Source organism: Bidens hawaiensis, unplaced genomic scaffold, assembly GCF_021521415.1.
Source record: "Bidens hawaiensis isolate Kalapana, Puna unplaced genomic scaffold, B.hawaiensis_p1.1 tig00014207_1, whole genome shotgun sequence".
NCBI lineage: Eukaryota > Viridiplantae > Streptophyta > Magnoliopsida > Asterales > Asteraceae > Bidens > Bidens hawaiensis.
The window spans coordinates 162,029-175,236 of NW_027492224.1; the positions used below are offsets into that span (position 1 = coordinate 162,029).

A 13,208-nucleotide genomic window follows, 5' to 3' on the forward strand; every position below is an offset into this window, starting at 1 on the left:
ATCATGTTCATACACATAAACATACATAACATACTTACCTTATTCTTAGCGCTGCAACCTGACAGTACGTGCAATATCCGAAGATCGTTCACGTACCTTCAAGCAATCATTCATATATTTCGCATTATCCATATAAGGCATACACTTTTCTCTTAGGATAAGTGTATTAACAAACATATTGAGTATGCACACAGCCCCGAAAAACGTCACAGAGAAAGGGGCTAGAAACTCACCTGAATTCTGCTTCTTTTTCTGATAGCTGTAAATCCCTTCTCTATCTGAGCTCGGCTGACTTTGAGCTTGTTGGATCTCGTTAACCTGCTAGCACTCTAATCTCTTTCTCTTGGACCTGCCCGATTCTTCCCTTGGCTCGGCCCGGTTCCGGCGAAGTTAGTGTGTGGTGTGTGTGTTAGGGAGTTTGGTGAAAAATGAAAGATATTTTGGGTTTAGGGGATACTTATATCCCTGAAATCCCATGGACCTAAGGCCCATTCTCATTTAACCCATCTCTATTAATCCAAGTCCATAACCCACATCCATTACCCGACACTAGCCCGACCCATACCAACTCCTATTCTTTTATTTATTTCCTGATAACCCGGGTAAACTTTCTCTTAACATAATTAATATTACTTGGAAATTTCGGGATGTTACATTCCCTTAATTAGCAACCTTAGAGTATTCCCAGCACGTCCCTCAACCTCATCTATATAATTACATTACAAAACACTATACTTCTCTTTCATATTTAATTAATAAATATTTTGTATACATTTATCATTACAGTTTTCTCTCTCATCTACTCACAACCAATTCAACAAATATTAAAAAATAAATAGGGACAACCAAAGTCTTCCATATTTACAAAAAAATCACTACATTTTCTTGCTCCACCCCTATAAATTACACTCACAACTACTTGAAACTCCACCCTATAATTTACAAACTTTCCTCACATAAATTTAGGGGATGGGTTGGGAATGTTTTTAGAGCATTCTCAGCTCATACTCATATCTATAATTACACTATAAAACACTATATTTTTTTCTCTTATTCAATTATATAATAGTTTTATACATTTATCATTACAGTTTTTCTCTCTTCTACTTACAGCTAATTCAACAAATATTAAAAAATAAATATGGACAAACAAAATTTTCCCAAATTTACGAAAAAAACCACTACATTTTCTTTCTCCCTCCTATAATCTACACTCACAACTATGGTGCACAAACCAGTTTAAAACTCAAAACCGGCTTGGGTTAAAATCGGTTCGGTTTTGTTAACAAAAGTCAAAACCAGTTTATGATTGGTTTCGGTTCGGGTTGAAACTGGTTTCATATCATGTTACGATCGGTTTCAGTTCGGGTTTTGATCGGTTTTGGTTCGGGTTTTGACATGTTTTTGCCCGGTTTTGGCCGGTTTCAGTTCGGTTAACTGGTTTGGAACCGGTTTTGATGAAGAAAATTACAAACCGGTTCCAAACCGACGGTTTCAATCGGTTCCATGGTTCGGTTTCGATTCGGTTTTTGGGTCGGTTCGGTTAACAGGTTTATTTGCCCACTTCTACTCGCAACCACTCAAAACCCCACTGTATAATTTACAAATTCTCCTCACATAAATTTAAGGGATGAGTTAGGAATACTTTTAAACGTTAACAAGTAACAACTCCTATACATACCCAAATTGGAGATAATTATGTTATACAATTAAAAATACAAAATTCAATAACAAATCTTAAAATTCCAAAGAGATAATTACATCGGGTAGCGGCCTTGGTATACATGGTCTTTTTAATATATTGTGATTCACTCTCTCACTAAACTCTCTCACACACACTTTATTGTTGATATTATGATATCGAGTCTCATGCCGAAATGTGATCGTGTGAATACTTTCCTTGTAGCCACCCTAACAACGGTCTATTTTGCTAGATTCGATCAACTAGCTATAGTGATAAGTGTTTAGAATCCAGTCCTACATAATTTGCTTCTTCAACTCCAAAAGTAACAAACCAAAATAGATTGACATGACTATTTGGTTACGCTCTAGAATATATGTAACATGACCATTAGATTAGTCATAAAACTGTCTTCATGTTTTTAACCTTATTTTCAAGTTTACAAAAAGAATCACATAATAGTTAGAAACAGAGAATAGTTCTTTTTTCCTTTTAAAATTTATGAACCTTTTTCAATCTTTAATTTTAAAAAAAGGTTTTGGATTCTTATTGTTTATTTTTTGTTTGTGATGTCTATATTTCTAAATTTACGGTGACGTTATTTGTAGGGTTGTCACTTTTACCCGAAATCCAACCCGAAAAAACTCGTACTCGAACCCGAACTAACCCGACTAATAAAACCCGAACCTGAGAAAAGACTAACCCGAACATAAGTAATTCGGGTTGGTTTTGGGTTTGATTTAGAAGATTTGGGTCAACTCGAAAAACCCGAATAAACTTTTAATTATTTTTATGTATAACAGGATAAGTCTTACTCACTAAGTTATCAAAATCTGGTTCTAATCGACTGTTGTCATTCTTACTATTATGGATCGATTGCTTATTATTAATTTATGAATTCCGTTTATTACTAATACTAATAGCACCCGTAATCGAACAACCAAATCACGCCCGATAGAATACGAGTATGGTTCGAGTTAGTTTTACACTTCTTTTGAATTGTTTTATCAAGTTAGGTTAGTTTATTATTCGATTATATGTGTTATAAGCAAAGAAAAATATGTTATAATATGTTAGTTTTTAATCTTTTTTTGGTTTTGTGTTTTTTTCAAGGATACTCGAAACCCAATTCACCTAACCCGAAAAAACCTGAACCCGAAAAACTCGTGAGAGATTTGTGTTGGGTTTTGGGTTAAGATTTAAAACTTTGAAACCCGAAAAACACCCCTAGTTATTTAGTTCTATTGGTCCAATGGACCGGTAAAGACATCCGGTCTAATTATAATAACATTGGTTAAAACTATTACAACATCGATTGTACGACTATAGAAGAAAAACAACTACAATGATAAACTTTTAGGAGAATACTTTTTTCAAACTATACGATCACATAATACCTATTTACTAGAAACTATAACTTTAACCGCTGCTAGTCCTAAAAATCTCCCTCGTATAAGTGACAATGTACAACACATTTTGTGCACAATGTACATCATTTCAGTGCCTGATCTACAAACTCTTTGTGTTTTATGTAGAACTCTCTCTAAACCAATATGAGGTGTCTTCAATCAAACCAAACTTGCCTCATCAGAACAATCTTCTTCAAAACAAGGAGTTACTTTCCCATCTTTGTTTATGGTAGGTTTTAGTTTACCATCGACTGTGGATTCTTGAAGCAATTTCACTACGGTTCTCATTGAAGGTCGGTTCATTGGAAGGGGGTTAACGCATAATATACCGATATCAAGAACCCTATAGATTTGCTCTTTGGGCTCATATTCAAGTTCAGGATCTACCACATGGTCATACCCCTTTTGGTTAACCGTAGTTTGGACCCATGTGATTAGATCCCACTCACCATATGTCGGGTCTATTGGTTTTCTTCCGGTCACTAGCTCCAAGATCACGACTCCAAAGCTGTATATATCACTCTTCTCAGTCACACGGAGAGTGTATGCATATTCTGAACGGAGAATTATAAAAAAATATTTAAAAAAAGCCTCCACAAACTAAAAGCTAAAATAGAAAAAAAAATATCCTCAATGACCTTCAGAAATCAGAATAATTTTTCATAAAAGTTTAGTCATTATTTTGACGAAATAGTTTGTCGTTTGACCTTTTTATCCAACCCTACCGTAATTTTTTCGCGTCTAATATGACTGGTTGTGATTAATACACAACTTAAATCGATAAAATTACCGTACCAGGAGCAATATAACCACGCGAACCAGCAATAACCGACATCGATTCCGACCCTTTATCAGCTAACTTGATGAACTTAGCGACACCAAAATCAGCAATTCTAGCCCCAAAATCTTCTTCAAGCAATATATTATTCGACTTAACGTCCCTATGAACAATCGGAGGAACACAGTCATGATGCAAATATGACAACCCTTCGGCCGCATCAACAACGATCTTGACTCGCATTGACCAGCCCAATAATCGACCTTTCGTGCTATGCAACATATCACCTAAACTTCCATTCGGCATGTACTCGTACACCAAAAGCCTCGAGTTCCCGCTCTTGAAACAACACCATAATCTAACTATATTTTTATGCCTAATCTTCCCTAAAGTCTCGACTTCACTTTCGAACTCGTCTTTCTGTGAACCCATTTTGGCACCGTCTTCATTCTTAGCCGACTGGTCCCACAACTTCTTAACCGCAACGGTCTCACCGTTGCTAAGAACGGCTTTGTACACCTTCCTGGACTCGCCACTTCCTATAACATTATTCTCATTCAAAAGATGAATGATTTCAATTTCACTAAAACCCAACTTATGAAACGATCTCCACTTCGATATTGACACGCTTTGGCTTGTTTTCTTGATGCTACGATACTTGAAAACGAACCAAACCACACCGATAACAAGCACGACTCCAGCAAACACGAATATGAACCTAAGCAACCATAGGTTATGGTTATTACTCTTTGATTTACTATTGTTCATAACACAACGAGGACCAAACCCGCCACATAAATCCTGATTACCCAAAAAACTGTCACGGTAAACGTCTTTTTGAAACACGGGCGAGATCTCTCCCGAAAGGTGATTATTCGACAAATTCAATGTGATTAGCATCAAACTTGCTAACCCAGATGGAATTTTCCCGGATAAAGAATTACCCGAAAGATCAAGATAATTAAGCACCGGGAGGTTACCAATTTGGTTCGGGATGTCGCCTGTGAAGTTATTGTTGGCTAGATTAAGCTCGTTTAGCTCTTTAAGCGACTCGATTTCCATCGGGATCGGACCTGAAAGATTGTTTCTGCTAAGATCAAGTTTCCCCAAATGATTCAACTTGAACAACGATTCCGGAATCCCCCCGGTGAACTTATTATCATTGGCTATGAACTCAACCAAATTGGTTAAAGATCCTATTCCATCCGGTATGCCACCGGAAAACTGGTTCCTTGAAATAGTAATCGACGAAAGATTACGCCCACCGGAAACGATGGAAGACAGATTACCCGATAACAAATTATTACCAAGATCCAGATGATAAACATGAGGCAAAATCCATATTCCCGCCGGAACTTCACCGGAAAGCCTGTTCTCGCTCAGCCTAACTCTCCCTAAACTCTTGCATCCCCCTAAACTCTCCGGAATCTCTCCGGAAAAATCATTTCCGATCAAAATAAGATCATACAGCTCCCCGTTTTCGCACAAACCACTCGGGATTTCCCCAAACAACTTGTTATACGAAAGGTCAATCGTCGTCATCGGCGAAAGCTTTCCTAAGCCACTGGGAATTGGACCGGTCAGCGAATTATGGAATAGCCTCAAATCATACAAATTTGGTGATTTAGCTAAGCTTTCAGGGATCAAACCTTCCAGTTTATTATCCGATAACCCGAGTGACGACAATGGTAACTTGCATAAGTCAACCGGTATGGCTCCCGAGAAGCTGTTAATCGAGAGGTCAATCCTTCTCAAAGCCGTCAGATTTGACCAGCCTTTTTTCGGCAGCTGACCAGAAAACGAATTTTATACAGCTCCAGCTGGTACAGGTTACGGAGATCAAACGCTATGTCTGGAAACGGCCCGGTGAGCGAGTTGTATGAGAGCTCAAGGTTTGCAAGTTTCATCAACCGTGAAAATGTGGCGGGTATTGTTCCCACGAACCCGCATGAACTTAACCACATGTGTTCAGTATTCGTAAGGTTCCCTAGTTCGGGGGGGATTGGACCCGGTACGAAAGGGTTGTAAGCGAGAACGAGCTCTTTTAAAGTCGTTACGTTGGTTAGAACAACCGGGAATGAGCCGTTGAATAGGTTGTTGGTTAGGTTAAGTGTCTCCAGTCGTCGGAATGTTCCGAAAGAGGCTGGAATTTCACCGGAGAGACTGTTGTCTTGGAAATCGACGTAAGCGATGTCAGGAATATCTGGGAGGGTGGACGGGATGAGACCCTCGAAGTAATTAGCTGACAGGTCGAGGTACGTGAGATTCCGGCACTCGGAGATGGTGGTCGGAATCGTGGATTTGAGGGAGTTGTCGGGGAGCGAGAGGGCGGTGAGGGACGGAAGACGGCAGAAGTCGGTGGGGAAAGTTCCGGCAAGGGAGGCCGAAGGGAGGTTGATGGAAACAACGCTGCTGTGTTGGCTGCAGGTGATTCCGGTCCAGTTGCACGGGGTTTTGTCGGTGGGGTTCCAGTCTGACAGGATTCCGCTGGGGTCGGAGAGGCTGGATTTTGCTTGAAGTAAGTCAACACCTTCTTGGTTCAAACAGAAGGTGGTGTTGGTTAGTAATATTAGTGATAAACATAGAGGGAAGAAAGTTGACGGTGGCGGTGGTGTTGGTGTTGGTGTTGGAGTTGGCATGGTGGTGTGTCAACAAGGATGATATGAAAAGTTGTGTGTTGGTATTATTGTTATTATTCAAATAAGGGTGACTTTGAAGTAAACTAGTAGTGCATGATTTAGTTCGAGAATTGGCAACTTCTAGCAGCTCTCCTATTTTTATATTAATATACTAAAATAAAGATATAAAAATAATTCAATAATTATTATTTTAATATGTTTGAAGTTTGAACCCTTGTTTTAAATTCCTTTTTATTACCACTCTTAATTTCAAATATATTATACCGTTAACGTATTATTACAAGTGCCATTGCTATTAGGCTGAGGGGTGTGGGTGGCTTTAATGGGGGCTTTAATGGGGGCTCCAACCAATAATATTATGACGTGTGGCAGAGAGAGAAACTGGATAAAGGGGGTGTTGGAGCCCCCGTTGGAGCCCCTGGCCCCGGTGTGGAGGGGCTCCAGCGAATTTTTTTTATTTTTTTATAAATATATTCAAAAAACGTATTATTAAAAAAACTCATAAATTATTAAAAAAAACACACATTAATAAAAAAAACACATTAATATCTAAAAATAAAATAAAAATTAAAGTACTAAAAAAAACATTATTCTTATTCTTCGGCTTGGTCTTCTTCGATCAACCTCTTTCGGATACGTTCCTTTTGCTTTTCCATTAGCATTTTATCGACCGGATTTAGGTTACTGAAGTCTCTAGTAAGAAAGTCCAAATCTCTCATTCGACTTTTTTCCTTTTTGTCATTAGAGACCACCTCCATGGTTTTGTTGAATTTATTGAGGGATTCAACAAGATTGGCGATGTTTACGGCTTCCCCCTCAGCCGGTTTTTCCCCTTGGCGTCCCTTACCAATGGCCACCTCCTCGGCGGTGAAGACGTTTCCTCCTCCGCAATGTTTAGGTCGAATCCAACGCGGCAATCCGACCCGGTTGAAGTGCTATACGCTCCAGACGAACTAGTTTTAGTCCGTTTCGCCCTTACTTCCGCATCAAAGTCCGGCACCACCAGCTCAACCCACTTGGAACACCTTTTCAACCTCTCCCACAACAATAAATCGTCCCACGTCTTCACCATCCCATACCTCCGCAAACACTCCTGCTTCCACTCTTCGACCGTGAAATTGTAAACCGCCAAATTATCACTGCCACTTGGTCTCATACGACCGCTGTTCCTATTGAAAAGATTAGTAAACAAGCCTACAAATTTTCTGATTTCGGACCACCGACCCGAAATCATATCGGCGTTCCGCTCTGTACTCCCAACGAGCATGTAGAACGTCTCCCTAACCTTTGTCCAAAAAATCTTGCTCTTTTGGTAGTCGGCTGCAAAATGAATAAATAAATTAGATTTCCATTTAACTTTTTTATTAAAAATCATTTTTAAAAACGTTAAAACAATTACCGCAACGCCGATCCTCAGAAATGACTATCCAAGCCCGACACAAGGCTTCCTTCTCATCCGATGACCACGGAGTGGCTTTCCGTTTCGTCCTCGGAGTCGAAGCCGGTCCCGACCCGTCCGTTGCAAGTTGTTTTTTCCGGTGGACGCGTCTTTTTGGTCCCGTAGCTTCACCGTGTGATTCTTGTGTCTCCGGAACAACAAAGTTAGGAGACGGTTGTGTGTTGGATGGTTGAAAGCCGGATGATTCTTGCGGCTCCGAATAAAACATCGGTTGGTGCGGTGACGACCATAAATCGTCGTCAATATAATCTGAATCAAGGTTTGGGTACCAATTTCCAGCCATTTTTTTAAAAAAAGTTGAGAAGATGAATTGATTTTGGGTGAAGGTTTGAAGTTGTGGTATAAAAATGGGTGAAATGGGGTATTATATAGGAATTTTTTTTTTTTAATTTAATAAGAGCCCAACGGCTCTTTTTCTAAAATTCAACAAGCTCCTCTCTCTCTTCTCCCGCTAACAGGCTCACGCCTGCATGGATTTTCGCGTTAGCGCCCCGGTGGTATGGTGTTAGCGCCTGGGGGCGCGAGCGGAGGGGCTCTAGCGCCCCCGTTGAAGCCCCACACCCCTCAGCCTTAGGGAAAATTATTAAAATAGTCTTTAAGAGAAGATAAAATTTCAAAATAGTCTAAATGATGTTAAAATTACAATTTTATTTCAATCAAAATCATCTCTTTCGATGCATTTGGAATCGTGCAGCTGGATTTTGTTAACCAAGTACTGACACGTATAAAGGTAACCACATTTTTAAATTGAAATACGTTTGGGCTGTTATTTTAATCCAAATTCACTGTAACATTTATCATTTTCGGTTTAATTCGTATTGGTTTTTGTAGGTGCTGCGCGACCACCATGCCTTGATGGCCGCGCGACGCTCTATGAAGAGCGGGTTTGGTCTTATATATAGGTTAACTATCTAGGATTATAACACAAATGAAACTTTAGTGACCTGATTTATAACCTGATTGGAATAATTTTCAAAACCTGATTATTATTTTATAAAATAATCTCTATATAAAAATACTAAAGTAATTATTTTAATATTAATCGTAAACATATAATTGTGAGTCTAATTTCAATTACTCATATAAGGCTGAGGGGTGTGGGGGGGCTTTAATGGGGGCTTTAATGGAGCTCCAACCAATAATATTATGACGTGTGGCAGAGAGAGAAACTGGATAAGGGGGTTGTTGGAGCCCCCGTTGGAGCCCTGGCCCCTGGTGTGGAGGGGCTCCAGCAGGGGCTCCAGCGAATTTTTTTTTTATTTTTTTATAAATATATTCAAATAACATATTATGAAAAAAACTCATAAATTATTAAAAAAACACACATTAATAAAAAACACATTAATATCTAAAAATAAAATAAAAATTAAAGTACTAAAAAAAACATTCTTCTTATTTTTCGGCGTGGTCTTCTTCGATCAACCTCTTTCGGATACGTTTCTTTTGCTTTTCCATTAGCATTTGATCGACCGGATTTAGGTTACTGAAGTCTCTAGTAAGAAAGTCCAAATCTCTCATTCGACTTTTTTCCTTTTTGTCATAAGAGACCACCTCCATGGTTTTGTTGAATTTATTGAGGGATTCAACAAGATTGGCGATGTTTACGGCTTCCCCCTCAGCCGGTTTTTCCCCTTGGCGTCCCTTCCCAATGGCCACCTCCTCGGCGGTGAAGACGTTTCCTCCTCCGCAATGTTTAGGTCGAATCCAACACGGCAATCCGACCCGGTTGAAGTGCTATACGCTCCAGACGAACTAGTTTTAGTCCGTTTCGGCCTTACTTCCGCATCAAAGTCCGGCGCCACCAGCTCAACCCACTTGGAACACATTTTCAACCTCTCCCACAACTTTAAATCGTCCCACGTCTTCACCATCCCATACCTCCGCAAACACTCCTGCTTCCACTCTTCGACCGTGAAATTGTAAACCGCCAAATCATCACTGCCACTTGGTCTCATACGACTGCTGTTCTTGTTGAAAAGATTAGTAAACAAGCCGACAAATTTTCTGATTTCGGACCACCGACCCAAAATCATATCGGCGTTCCGCTCTGTACTCCCAACGAGCATGTAGAATGTCTCCCTAACCTTTGTCCAAAAAATCTTGCTCTTTTGGTAGTCGGCTGCAAAATGACTAAATAAATTAGATTTCCATTTAACTTTTTTATTTAACTTTTTTATTAAAAATCATTTTTAAAAACGTTAAAACAATTACCGCAACGCCGACCTCAGAAATGACTATCCAAGCCCGACACAAGGCTTCCTTCTCATCCGATGACCACGGAGTGGCTTTCCGTTTCGTCCTCGGAGTCGAAGCCGGTCCCGACCCGTCCGTTGCAACTTGTTTTTTCCGGTGGACGCGTCTTTTTGGTCCCGTAGCTTCACCGTGTGATTCTTGTGTCTCCGGAACAACAAAGTTAGGAGACGGTTGTGTGTTGGATGGTTGAAAGCCGGATAATTCTTGCGGCTCCGAATATTGTTATGCACACCACGTATAACAAAAAAAAAATATTCAAAACAATATGAGGATTGGATAGTAGGAGAGCCCATGGATACCATGGACTTTTCACCCAACTAACCAATTAAATAACAAAACAAAATAATCAGAATTTTACCCAATTTAGCCACAAACAGCCGTGAATTCGGTTTAAAATCAACCTAAGGTGTCGGTCGTATGACAGTTATGTTCCGCTTTGGCCAAGAGGAACTTGTCATACTACCTAACCTTGAGGTTAAGGAGTATAAACAAAAATAGGGAATTCTTAAGGAATTTCCCAAAAATAAAAGACAATCTACTTTGTTTTAAAAATATTTACGAAAAATTTTTTCTTTAAAGGTTGAGAAATAGCCTCGGAGTTGTGTGTGTGTGCATAACAATATAATAATAATAATAATAATAATAATAATAATAATAATAATAATAATAATCGTTATTTAAACGGTAAATAAGTACTTAATCTAGCAAGTAATTACGTAAGTTGTAAACAATCATATAGAACACATCAGGCAAACAAATAAGCATGTATGGGGCTCCTAAGCATGTTACTAAGGCACCACTAACGACCTATCTTAAACATTCGGCTCTGATACCAATCTGTCACACCCCAACCTACGACGGAAATGCCGGGGTGTGAGCTGATTGCTCACAGCTCTCAAGGTACTATCATGCAATATTTAAATGACAATATCTATTAGTTATATTTAATTTTCAAATAAGTCAAATACAAACAAGTACATAATCCATAAATACAACACAAATTTATATTTCTAATGATCTTGATTAAAATATTCTTCTAACTTAATTTTTCACTAAGTATTCACTAAGTTGCATTAAATTCAAACAATAACATGCATATGCGTATAAAATAGTAATGTTTGTCAACAGTACATGTTGAGTGAATAAAACACCAGTTAAGTGAGATTTAATATAATATATAATAAATAAAAAAAGCACAATAATCTAACATTGTGTTAAATTACTTTTATATTATTAACTACTTTAATATTTTTTTGTGTCATTTTTGCTATAAACAATGAGAATTTGTGAACTCTTTACGTTAAATCTGTATGTTGAGAGAGGTCTTTGAGGGTACTTTAACTTTTGAGTTCTAGTTGAAACTTTTTCAAACTTAATATGGACGACAAATGCTATCAAATACTTCCCCTTATTCACACCTTTAAAAATTAATATTTGATGTAACATTAAAGTTTTAAATCATTTTCTCAGTTTTATCTAATATAAACTTTTTAATATATCATGGCTCATATAAAAAATATTTTTAACCATGTATCTAAATTTACATAAAGTATACATTATCTAATTATTATAAAATAAGATTTTGGTGCCACAAAGTTGGCTCTTTTTATTTTTTTATATATATTAAAGGTTTTGAAAGACAGTACACACATTGGTGTTGACTGGGTGGCTATGTTGGTAAGTGAAGCTGTTTGTGCCGGCTTACAACGTAGGTTCGAGTCCTTGATGCAGAAAATCATTGTTATATTTTTTTAATTGTGTTATTTATGTTTGTTTTTGTATATGTATTAATGGTATTGAAAGGTAGCTGAAGAGGTAGGTCCCAGCAGAGCCCAGTTGGACCCGTAAGACTCACTTTGAAGAAAGACGTCTGCGCAGAAACCAACTGGATCCGCAGGACCCACCATGCTCAGAGACGTGACGTCCTTACGCGCAGTACGCAAGCTGTTCCCGCAGGAAATGCCTCCCAATGGTGAAGTACTCTGCCTGTTCCCGCAGCTGCGGATACAAGCCATCAGGGAAGGCCACCCACGCAGCAAGGCTACACGCACAAGGCACTTAGCTCTCAATAATTCAGTTGTCACCTGAAGGAATGAGCAAAGCCGGGAACAATCCCGCACAAAGGCGGGAGGGGGAATACTCCCGCCCAAATAAGCCAGTCCGTACGATACGGGAAGATCTTTTGTACTGTACCTGACGAGGTATGGGCAAAAGATCTGACCAAAGATACGACAGCTCATTGACAACAGTATGGCGAGCAGCATGCTCTTGTACTGTATGTCACTATTAGCCGCTGCCTACTCACCAACTCCTGTCATACCACGTGCATAGCCGGCAGTTGGTGGAAAAGGAATAGTACACAGCAGGCCTGGTCACTGTCGGCCGCTGCCTACCCACCAACTACCAGCATGGCACGTGCGTAGGCCACAGTTGGTAGAACAGGAATACTATTCAGCCGGCTACACCTTCTTGGAAACCTACCTTCGGCTATAAATACCCCAAATGGTATGATCATCTCATCTTATCATCATATACTATCTCGTATTACATATTATACCTGATATCTGCTCTAGCAATCTCTTAATATACATTTATATTCAAGAGCAATCTAGTCTGATTCTCACGCCGGAGGGTGGTCACAAGGAGGAACCCCCCCTTTCTCAGTGACGAGCTCACGGTGTCTGTTTTGCAGGTTATCAGAAGAACCATCTTTTCCGGGTCTAACCCCTCGTGGGAAACATCTATCTAACCCCCAAATTATCTGTAATCTGCCCGGGGTCGGTTAGTGTTTCTTCATTGGCGCCATCCGTGCATAAAAGCTAGAACTTCATTTCTTTAGTTTTTTTCAAACTTCTGGAAAGATGGTTAAAGAAACTCTGGTAACCACAACCCCACCTACTGGGAGGGATACCGGCGACTACACAGTTTTTACGAACACTACCCCGGTTACCCAAGCCGGGGCAAGTACAGTAAATTTTACGAACACTAC

General features: G+C 39.2%; 1 pseudogene across 1 annotated transcript; it reads right to left on the reverse strand.

Moving 5' to 3' along the window:
* Positions 1–2,958: 2,958 nt before the first annotated feature.
* Positions 2,959–6,507, reverse strand: LOC143546114 (uncharacterized; annotated as a pseudogene). The gene is made up of 2 exons (XR_013137557.1): positions 3,886–6,507; positions 2,959–3,644 (listed from the first exon to the last, which is right to left on the reverse strand). The product of XR_013137557.1 is annotated as an uncharacterized LOC143546114 (transcript).
* Positions 6,508–13,208: the final 6,701 nt, after the last annotated feature.